We start from the raw sequence: 12,691 nt of genomic DNA on the forward strand, positions 1-12,691 counted from the left end.
ACTCATATAGAATGAAAAAGACTTGACATTTTGCCTTTTTCTTTCTAGTGTTCAAAGCTCTTTACTTCCCTTCTGCATCATTTTCAGGGTTTATGTTTTTACTTACTGGGGTCAAGCAGGGAGATACAAGTATACATAATCTTTTCCAGATTAGAAAACACCTATTTTAAATTTTAACAGCTCACTCTGGTCGATCAGATGAGAAGAAACAAGGAGCAAAAATAATTTAAATTTCACGAATATCACTGTATATCAGAGAAAAAGTAATAGATTATAGTAGTAGAAATCAGTGGATTTTGGAAACTATTTTCCAATTGAGTAAGTGTCTCTTGGCAGACTGAATATGGGAAAGAATAAATTTGGAAATAAGAGAAGTTAAGGAAAGACCCTGGTGTCTCATAGCTTGAACAATAGGAGGAGCAAAGCTGCCGTACACTGGTGATGCTTGAAGCTGACGGGGATGAGCACGTAGAATCCATTTTGGTTACGCAGATTTTGAGAGGTCTATTAGACGCCAAAGAGAAGACCGCATTGAGACATCCAATGTACAAGACTTGAGTTTAGGAAAGAGATCTGGGATGCAGACATAGAATTGGAAAAATTTAAATTGCAGATAATGTTTCAGAAGAAACGCACAAGGGTAGGCGTGGAAGATAAGCACACCTCCCTCATATTCAATAATGACCTCAGCTTGATCACACAGTTCAGGGTATAGGCATCCATTCTGAAAGGGTACCTAAAGCTTCTATAAACATCTCTGAACTTCTAATCTTATTAAGGAGTTATGTAAACTTCAAGTACCAGAAACGTGGCATGCTCCTTGATACCTAACACAAATACTTGCCTAAGGAAAAAGACAAATAAATATGTTGTCTTCTGAGAGACATATATGCACACAGACAAACATTTCATCACTTATTTATTAAAGATACAACATGGATGATTACTTAGAGTCATTTCTCTTTTTTTATAATTCCATAGACATGTTTTGGTCTGCAAATAAGAAAATTACATTTGTATTAAAAATATCCAAGGGGCCAGGTATTTAGCTCCATGACACGGCTCCTGCCTAGCAAGCACAAGTTTTTTTAATTCGTTTCCCAGTAGCAAAGGAATGATAATAATAATAATAATAATAATAATAATAATAATGCCCTAAGTGTAACATGACAAAGTAGTTGGTATTATAAAATTGACATTTATTGTTTCATACTTCTAGAGGCTACAAATCTAAGACCCTGTGTCCCTTGAAAATCCATGGAGAAATTTCTTTCCTCTTGCTCTCCTTGCTTTTGTTGGTTTGCTGCCAGTCTTTGCCATTCTTTGTTGCAACTGGCTTCCTTCATTCTCTGCCACTCAGCACATGCCATTCTCCTTGTGTATCTGTCTTCATGTGCAGTCTTCCACAAGCTCACCAGTCCTACCGGAATTGGAGCCCACTCTAGTCTAGTAAAAATTCTTCTGAACTTAAGAAATTATATCTTCAATAAAAGCTTAGATCCTAAAGAGGTCACATTCTGAGGTACTGAAGTTAGATTTCAAACATTTTCTTTCTTCTTCTGGAACAATTTAACACACGATGTCACTGATATTTAAAATACTTTGTTTTTTCATTCAATAAAGGGTATAAGCAGGTATGAGAAGAAATCACTTAAATTTTCTTTGATTCTTTCAAGGAACGTTTATTTATATAAGAAATCTCAGAGGCATTTTTGAACATTTAGAATGTTGATAGTTCTACAATACATCTGCTCCAGAGCTTTTTCTCTTGAATTCAAGATGCAAAATTTAAATAACTTAATGACTGACTGCTTGTAAAAGCACTTTAATTATATCACAAATTGCAGATATGTCCCTGAGTGTAAGAAAAACTACAATACAGCCTTCTACTTGATCTTGTAAATTTTCTCCTTATGACAAGAAAACATCCAAAGATTGACCAGAGATCACAAGAAATTGCCAATATTTTAAAGTATAATATTCATATTCCATGCTGTCTCATCTGACTCTTGATTCAATGATAAAGCTAATTACTTTATTTTTAATATTTAGTTGTTTCCATATATTAAAATTAGCTGCATTTGTATAAAGATTTAATTCCTTCTTTAGTGTACATGTTTTTCTATTGAAATTGTAGTTCATGTTTCATTTTTGAAATAGAATACCAGTTGAACGGTATACTACATAAACATCCCCTGTAATGAGATAATAATTGTGTTAAACTATAGACATTTAGACTAAAGTTGTTTAATAGCAAAGTAATGGTTTGTGTCGAAGTTTGCAATAGATGTTCTGTGTGTTTTCAAGGAAATGTGGTGAGGATAGTCTAATAACCACTTTCAATTTATTTTTTCTAAGAATACTGATGCAACTACACTCCATAATCTAATGATACTGATCTTTATCTATATCATTATTATAAAAAATGTCATTAGTTCAGGAATCAATGCTTTAAACTTCAACAATCTGAAGAAAAATCTGCTGAACTAATTTTATTCTAGTCAATTACATTTGGGCAATGAGGAATAAAAAAGATTTGAGAAAGATTATGCAGTTTATGTTGAGAGTAAAATACTCAATCCATTTCAATAAATCCAAGTGATTTAAAGACTGTAAAGGAAATTTATTTTTAGAGAGTGTTTTGTTGTACTTTAGGAATAAAATCAGTGGGGCCAGGATTTAGCTCAGTGGTTTTGCCGCCTGCTGCGCAAGTGCAAGGACCCGAGTTCGATCCCCAGTACCAAAAAAAAAAAGAATAAAACCAGTGTGTATAATATAGTTGTTTTCAGAAATACAGATTTATTACTATGTATTGGTTATCGTGTTGACTTTGACAGTTTAATACAGACAAAAGTGGAAAGATAAAATCATTTACCCAGTTGTTTTGAAAGGGTAATACATTGGAGTCATAAAATATAGATTTTAATTTTCTTTTTCTAAACATAGAGAACATAATTTAAATTGTAACAGTTATAGTTCAGTGAGATTATAATTCTTCAATTTAATTTCCAGTCTAACATTCTATGATTTGATGGTCAAAGATATTCAGAGGAGTTTTGTAAGGCATTCTAATAGCTTTATATTTTATTGTCCTGGTTTAAATCCATATAACCACATATTACCTGAAGACTTTTACCAAGATGGAGCAATTTATTTAATTTAGTTAATTAGAGAATACAATTGTTTTCCCAGAAGATTTTCAGACATTCTTAAACGTCTTAGTGATGTTTGGTATCTTTTAAACATGAGGGCCCATTTTTATCAATAAAATTTCCTCATTGGTTCTATTTAGACATTAGCTGAAATATTTCTGTGCTTAGATTAGCTTTAACAAACAGAGCAAAGGGCTCACTAAATAATTGAGGATTGATTATATAACAGTTGATTTTTTGTTTTATATACATAATTATATATATAGTATGACTGCCTGTGTTATGTAATTGAATACAACAAAATTGTTACAATTGGAGTTTTTAATTGGAATAAACATTTGACTAACCAATATTTTGTAGAAATTGAATTGTAAAACTAAAGCTAATCACTTCTGAAAATAGTAATTGATCTTGATTATTTTTATAGCTATGTAATTGAAAAAATAGATTAAAAATATTTATTTTATATTTTATTTTATAATTTATAGAATTTATTTTTTAATTAATACATTTATAGTTCTTTGCCAGGATGACATATTTGATTGAGTATAAGAAGATATTTTTATGATACAATGAAAAACATTTTGGTCTTTGAGAAATGGTACACCTGATTTTCTTGTTTTAATTTTTGTTTAGCAACTATAATTTGTTCTTTTGATTTTTCTCACCCCCAGATGTTCTTAACGAGTTTAAGATGCACATTTAACAACTGTGTCTTACCACCTGCTCACTAGACTCCTGTCTTACATGGCTATTAGGATATTATATGGATTCCTCAGAACCTGTCACTACTGATATTGTCAATCTTTTCACAGAAACCATGGAAATTGACAAGGTTTTTAAACACACATCTTTTAACAACTCACCTTAAGATTTAGAGGAAAAAGTAGGTAAAATAAACCCCGTTGATTCCATTTCAAAAAGGTACATTCCATCTTTGTTTTAATAGTCAGATAAGTCTTCAAATAGTCTAAATAGGATGTAAATATTTTCAGAAGAGAAAAAATTACAATAAATTGTTAAGATTTTACTCATTGGTAGGAAAAACAGCAGAATCAACTGAGAAATTATAAATATAAAGAAAATTTTTTAAAATACACTAAAATCTTAGTACTTAAATATTCCAGATGTGGAATAAAATTATCAGCTGGGGAGAACAGTGAGAGTAATCATGTTACAGCAAGTGAGATTCCCATCTAAACTACGGGAACTCTGGTTGCACTTTCCTCTCTCTCTCTTTCTGTCCCTCCCGCACCCACACAAAAAGCATATATATATATACATGCATCAAATCCACTCCTTAATCCTAGTGATACTGAGAAAAATGTCACCTCAAAATATGACCTGATACAGCATGCTGAGGCATAATCCTCATAATCTCCCAGGTAATATTTTTTTTTTTATTCATGTAAAATCTGAGACTGGAGGGGAAGAAGAGTTGAAGGGAGGAGAAGGGAATTGGAAAAAATAAGAAAAACTGAGATGAAATTCCCTATGATGAATGTGAGCAATACACATGACAAATATGTACTAAAAAAAAGAATAAAGCTTACAAAAAGAGTACAAAATCACTTATAAGAAAGCTTTTGAGAGTATTGTTCAAAGCTTCTTTGGATGGTCTGCATTCTCATGCTGACTTACTGGTCAAAATAAAAAACAGATTTCACGAGGATTGCTATTTAAAGGGAAGATACATACAGAATGAATGTACAGAATGAAGGTATATACAGCATGAATCCATGAATTATGAATGATTTTTTCATGAAGAGCCAAATACAAATTTCATTTTATTACAAATGACTTGGTGAGAATATTTGTAGAAAGCTCTTTTTTTGCACTGAGAAAATAGAACCCTTATTAAATAGAAGGGAGAGGAACATAAAGGAACAGAAGACTGTCATAATTGGTATATAATGAGGAAATGTGGTTTTCTATGTCCTAATGAATATTAATTAACAAAGAAGAAGCAATACAGTGATCCTTAATCTTACTCGGACCCAGCATATTTGACATTAAAAAGAGATGATTCTTTTAGATGAGATACTTCCATTTTTATGTCAGTTAAATTAATTTATTGAAAAATAACTACAAATTATTCTCATGTCTGGTAAAGTGAAGCATTTTAATCATCCATTTGCATCTTTCTATAAAAAGTAGATTTTTTTATTTTGGACGAGAATAAATCTTTATGCTACTGTTTATTGCTTCACAACTTAGCTTGAAAAATAGAAACAGATTTCACATTTTTTCAAGTAAGTGTTAATATTTCTAAAGCATTTTATAAGTATCCTGTACTGCATAATTTTGATAATGTTCAATTAATGTATTTTTCAGTATGTCTATATTTTATAGTTTACTATATTTTAATTTTAAAGTTATTTTTATTTTCATCATTTTAATTATTACAATAAATAGAAATATTTTCTTTAAAAAGTAGATTGTTTTTAAATATTCACTTTTTGAAAGCAATCATGTTAATTGCCTCTTATTCAATTCTCTTAATTACTCTGCACAGTATTTCTAATAAAGAACATCTAATTATCTAAACATTCTTTCTTCTCACTTCAAAGAATTTTTGGCCATTCTTTGAACCGATATCTGATTGTTTTCTTTGTTCTGGCAGGAAAAAAGAGTGTATTTGATCTCAAAGCTTGGTCTATTTCAGCAAGGTATCAAATGAGCACCTTCACAATTTTGAATGAAACTGAGCATTCTTATCACATTTATTCTTACCACAGAGTTGACTTTTCACTGTAAAAGAACATTTTTCATCTTCCATAGACCTAAGTTTTTCATAAGGTACAGATTTAGTGCACATTAGGGACAGCATGTCTTATAAATACAAAATTTTCAGTAATCCATTGTAAAATCTCAATTTGAAAATTCTGCTCTTTAACTCCTCAAAGAAACCAGTCAAAATTATAGGAGAACGAAACAACGATATTCAGTATGTCTCCCTCCTTATGCAGGTTTGAAAATCAAAGGAGCATTTTAAAGACAGGATTAACTGACCTATATATAATGCTTATATAACTATAATTATTAAATCTGTACAAAATTATTTTATTCTTTTTTTTTTTTTTCTTTTGGTACCGGGGATCGAACTCGGGTCCTTGCACTTGCATAGCAGGTGGCGAAACCACTGAGCTAAATCCCTGGCCCAAAGTTACTTTATTCTTAAATTGTATATAATTGTGTAATTCTTACAATTATATAAATTTATGTATAATTATATAATTAAAATATAAAAAGCAGTAAGTTAAAAATGGAAAGCTGTAAAGTTTTATCCCAAATTTCTCTAGGATTTGTTTCTGTCATCATAGAAAAACAAAACTTATCCTCTCTTCAAGTAATTACATTTGATTATTAGACCCAAATAAGTCCATAATATAATTGCTGTAGAGAAATAAAAATACATAATTTATATCCATGATCCCAAGGAGCTATTATTTAATACAAAATAAACAACTTTCTCTGAATTGCACCATTTCATTTAGATAGAAGTGATTTTTTTCTTTAAAAATGCTTGCTACTTCTTTCATACCGCTTTCTTTTTCGTTTGCATGTGAATTAAGTATAGAAAAAAGTGATTGAAGTCAACCTATTTTAACAGATTTCATAACAAATCCTAAAAAATTCCTTTCACATAAATCATAATTGCCTATATAAAAATCCATTCTTCTAAAACTTTCTCGGAGAACAGTACCTTTCAATCATTTTTCAGATTGTCTCTTTTCTTTCTTCACATTCTAATATTCACATCAGTATGCTGTCTGCAAAACTTACTGAATTCAAATTTTAAATGTCGTTTTCTACTCAAAACTAGCAATAATAAAAAGAGTTATTGTAGAGTTTTGAAAATACAGTAAGGTTAATATCTTCAGTATTGATAGAAACATTTCAAAAATATGCTTTCTCCAAGTCTTATCATATAATATTAAATAAATTGTATTTTTATACATGTCCTTAACTTTAAATAAAATGAAAGATGAAACTTTCCTTTATACAAAGAAAGCCAAAGGAATACTGGATTTTATAACAACTCCAATCAAGTGTTTATGTAAGTGTATTTGGCATAATAATTAGCTCTTAGGGCTGTCCATGAATATTAATGTATCAACTCTAAGCAAAAGTCTTCCTCCACACTGGCTTAGAAAATGGTCTTTGGAATAAAATTTAATATGTGTGACTTTTGATAGGTCATCTTTGACATTATACATTGTAAATAGCTGAGAGAAATACATTCAAATTTTCCCAAATGTTGCCTTTCTTTGCAGTTTTCTTTGTAACAGAAACATGCATATGAGTTAAAAAAGTAAGAAAATAATTTATGACATATATTTTTAAACAAAAAAACTCATTAAGTTCTTAACAATTCATTATAATTTCTAATTTTTTAAAATTTACAAATTATATCCTAGTAGTCCTCAAACCACACTAAATTCCATAAAACTGCCTATCAATTTTGCTGTATTGCTTGCCCTAAATGAGCTGATATTCCTAAGAACAGCAAAAGGCGTATGTTTAACAATTCTATGTTACTAAGGTAGAATATGTAGTAAATTGTTCAACACTGGAAATAGCTAATGAGAAAAAAGCAATTAATAAAGTGCTAATTATATGTATCTAAAGTGTTAATTAGAAGAGCACAGTGTGACACAACCAGTTGTGAATTAACAGACAAGCAAAAGAAAGGCAAGTGAGGAAGCAAATGATTCAATAATTGGCATTAAAGCATATCAAAAGTTATCTTTTGTGACTTTAAAGTGACAATCATTTACTCATTAATTCTATTCATAGAGACTTTATGTTCCATTTAATTTTTAAATGGAATACAAAGTTCTCCACATGCACAATTCTTCACAAAGTACAAATTATGTATGTTTTAAAAGTTTAATGAAATAATAATTGTAAAAGTGAACTGGTTTAGAAAAAAAAGTAACAATATAAAGTTAATCTCAGAAAGTTACCTGGAATATTGAGTTCAGGAATACTTTTCTGTGTTAATTTCTCTTCACTTCCTCTCCAGTATTTATCCTCAATGTTACACCCAGTGAGAGAGAACCAACCAGAAACCGATATTAAATCCACACAGGAGTTTATTACCCGCCGAACCCGAGCTGAGCATCGGACTGGAGCCCCGACTGAGGGGAGACAAACATGTTTTACACGCCTTTGAGGCCCACAGTTTCTAGGCCCCCCTATGCGATAGAACTAGTAAAGCAAGCAAAAGGTACAGAAGCAGAACATCCTGTTGTTAGAACATTTGTAAAACAATAGTTGATTAATTGTTATTTCTAAAGAGACTTTCTAAGGGGAGGAGGTTTTTAAGCGTCCTCCTTCTGAGTTCATCTAAAGGGCAGGCAGGTGGGTCAAGCAGCAATATGGAGTCTGTCTTGCTAACTAGGATCCTTCACTCAACATGTTTAAACACTACAGTATCTCTGTACTAACTTGACTTTGCAACCAAATTTTTGTGATTATTCTTAAAATTATTTCTTTCCATCTCATTTCAATTATTTCTTTTATTTCATTGTAAAGACAGACTATATATACATATATCTGTGCTTTAGATTTCTGAGTAATATTTTTTAACCAGAAAATCAATGTATTTTATTTCTTAAAAAGACCCAGGTTCCCCTTACCATGGATGAGGCAAGTATCCTTTATGGGCTTTCTCCTCCTTTATCAATTACCCTTTTCTTATGCTTCTAAACTTTCTTTTCTTCTCCGGTGTCTCCAGCGCACAACTATTTACTGATACATTAATCTTGTTCTTGTAAACTAAATAGCTTTACATATGGTTTATTTTCTATTTTATGTGGTCTCTGAGCAATACAAAGAATCAAATCTAAATAGGCAGAATTCGTATAGAATTTCAGATGTCTTATAGAAGACATGGAAGAGACTAATCATTAGTAGGATATTCCTAATAACCATAGATTCTTGTTAAATTATGTAAAAGTTATTTCATTTTTGTTATTGCTATGAAAACTTCTGAGAGTGGTTTGTTAAATTGTTACAAAAACACTTCTGTCCTTGTCAGTTTCTCTCTCATATGCGAGTTTTGACTGCTAGGAAGACTTAATAAAGGACTTAAGGGAACAAACACAAATCTAGCACACAGGGATGGAAGTACTGCTTCAATGTACACCAACTAATTAAAAGTTATTGGTATCTTTTTGAAGAATAACATTAACAGTAAATATTCATTTAATATGTTCCATTTAATCTTTGAATTAGTCTGTACAATTTTAGGGAATATGTTACAAGAATCTAAAATATTTACACATATTTTTAGGTAATCAGGGAAGACTCCTAAATGGCATGCTGTTTAAATTTAAATAAGTTTTGTTTTTTCAATGGATGTTTTAAACAGAATCAGGCCATTGATCCTACTCCAAATGGAAAAATTGAAACACCACATTTAAAAAAATAATATCAATAGCCTGAGAAAGAGATATGCTTCAAGAAACTAAGTTTCAGGCCAAGGAACATAATTTACTTGGTGGTTAACTTTCCAGCCATATCTTTATGTAAAGATACAATGCTCCATGGCAGAAAATTGGGTAAAAATAAATATCAGCTCTCTTACTCTATTTCCATTTCTTATGCATGTCTAAAATCACTCAAATTTTTTGAAAGATAAATTTTTGAAAATATGGTGAACAATATCAGTTTAAAGCCTGGGGTGTGGCCCAATGGTAGAGCACTTGTGTAGCATGAGTGAAGCCCTGAGTTCAACTCCTTCACTGAAAAAAAGTATGTCTAACAGTGTAACTGTTCACTGGTTACAAGAGATACAATGAATTAGAAAACATGGACAGATTAAAGTTAAAAGAAAAGGGGAATTTTATAGTTTATGAATTCTACATTACAAACAAGAATGAATGGATGGTGACTCTATTAATAACAAAATGCAAGTATTAACACAAAATATATTATTTTGTGGAAAAGAGAAAAATATACGCACTTGGAGATCATAATATTAAGTGAAATAAATCTGACACACAAATTTAAATATTACATTATTTCTCTAATGTGGAAAACCTAAAGTATAAATAAATTAAAAAGGAAAATAAAGATGCATACTAGGAAACAAAGACATAGATGTTTTGCAAATGGGAAAAGGTTGTAGAGATTGAAGGAGGGAGAGGTAGGAAAAAGGAAACATAAAAGAACTAAGGTGTGTTATATACATGAACCACCTTTCCATAATGAATGTAATCACTACAGATGACATACATGTAGTGATAAAATTTTAAAAATAATCAGTAAGATTCCATGGAATTCCTAAAATTCTATGCTTTTAATAATATTGGTTGAAATTCTATAAAACAAAAAAATCTTCTGGTATCATTAGAAAAAATATATAAAATTTAATAGACAGAATTTGAACTAACCTCTTTCAATGACAGATAAAGCAAGCAGAAAATACTTAATGATATATAGTAAAGTAATATGTGATTATTTTTGAATACATATGTCTAGAGCACTATATCCAAAATCACCTGCATTCCTTTACTTATTAAAACTGATCATATTTTGAGCTTCAGAGAAAAAAATCCACAAATTGCAGTAATGCAACACTGACTTCAGTGAATTTAAAATATGAAAAAAAAAATTTTTTAACCAGTGAAAACACTAATTTCTAAATCAACAAGATATAGGAAATAATTTCACTGACCAATAAATTCACCAAAGTAGGAGAATGGACCCACACTGTCACACTATATAGCTGCGTTCCCACTACAATGCACTTTTTTTTTTTTTACTACAATTTACTTTTATCTGTTTTTTTAAATTTAGTTTCATTTTGGTACTGGGGATCGAACTCGGGACCTTGCGCTTGTGAGGCAGGTGTCGGAACCACTGAGATAAATCCCTGGCCCCTTACAATTTGCTTTTAAAGTAATTGACTTGTCAGTCAAGATTACTGCACTACTTACATATATGATCATAATGTGCTCTCAAAATGTATCATTCACAAAAATTATTCAAAGTACACCACAATGAAATGTGAAATTTTTTGATTCTCTTAATCCCGGGTTAAACAATCAAACTTATTTTCATTTAGAATCATACAATTAGTGTTAAGTGCTAGAGGCTAATGATAGTAAACTTAACTTTCTAGGAAATGTACACTACCAGTTGAAAAATAAAGACAAAAATGCTTGACTGACTTACCACATCTTAACTAGAACTCTTTGGTAGTAATTGATGGAACCCGAATTTTAAATAAGCTCTGCAAAAATATTCACTTTCTTTATCAAAAATAAACTTACGTGTCAAGCAGACACTTTTTTGTGAATCGAATATTTCTTTCTTCTGAAAATTACAGCTTCTCTAGTATCACAAACAGAATTTAAAGCACTGGAAATTATACTTCTTATCCAGGGAAACATTAGTTTAAGTACCTCACACATAATGAATTGTAACTCAGCAAAGCAAGTCATAGAAATATTGTTAAAGACTCTGGGACTTAGAAAAGTCCCCAGGTCTTTTGCTTGGAGAATGAATATTAGATGTGAAACACTTGTATCTTCTTGCTGCTTCCAAATCAAAACAAAACAAAATAAAACAAAACAACCCATTTTTCTTCCTCTAGCAATCCAAAAACACAACTGTAGTTAATTTATTGTTATTTAAAATAATAAAATGGAATTTAGAGTTATTTTTGAACTCCCTCTATCTGATTTCACTTGAAAAGAGATGCTCTAAAAGCATCTGTCATGAATCTACCTGATCTTTTTTCTTCTCCTGAGATTTTTTTGTCTATTTATCTTCTGGAACCATGGTACTGGTATAGAATTTTCTACAAACAAGTCAAATAGGAAACTTTTATGATATATGGGACTCATCTTTCTTTTCTTGACCTCGCCTTATATTTTCAACTGTGTGATAATATTCCATTTAAGAACTATTAATAAATTATAACATACAATAATAAAAAATTTACTAGCTTTGTGTTCAGTATTTTGAAATTATATAAAATTTCTGCTAAAAATTACACAATTGTATATAAATGATGTGATGAGGTATTCTAAATTGGCCTATGAAGCTGATTATTCCTGTCTCATATTCTCATCTATAGGCTGGTAAAATAAAGAATAAGTCAATATTCTTCTACAAACCACAACTTGGCATAGAATTCTTCTCTCTACTTTTCTCTTACCAAAGTTATTTTCTAAACTATAGCAGATTACTTTCTCAAAATATAGATTAAATCAGATCATGCCCCTGCTCATTGTAACAACCCAATAAATTCCCACGGCTAACATCTCATAATATACAGTACTATGGTATTCTCATACTCTCCTATTATACAGCTCCCACACCAATTAATTCCATTTCTCTCTCTCTCCAATCTAATTTTAAACTTCTCTTTTGAGTATTTCTAGACATATGGGACATCATTTTGTTTCATCAATTTCCCATCATCATTTTCATTTAAGAGATTGCTTTTTCTATATCTAAAATATACTTTCTTCACATTTCATATTGCTGTGTTTCTCTGTTTTCTCAGCTCAACTGTAACT

Source organism: Heterocephalus glaber, unplaced genomic scaffold (assembly GCF_053883595.1).
Source record: "Heterocephalus glaber isolate CG9 unplaced genomic scaffold, H.glaber_assembly_v1.0 deba00000122, whole genome shotgun sequence".
Taxonomy (NCBI): Eukaryota; Metazoa; Chordata; class Mammalia; order Rodentia; family Bathyergidae; genus Heterocephalus; species Heterocephalus glaber.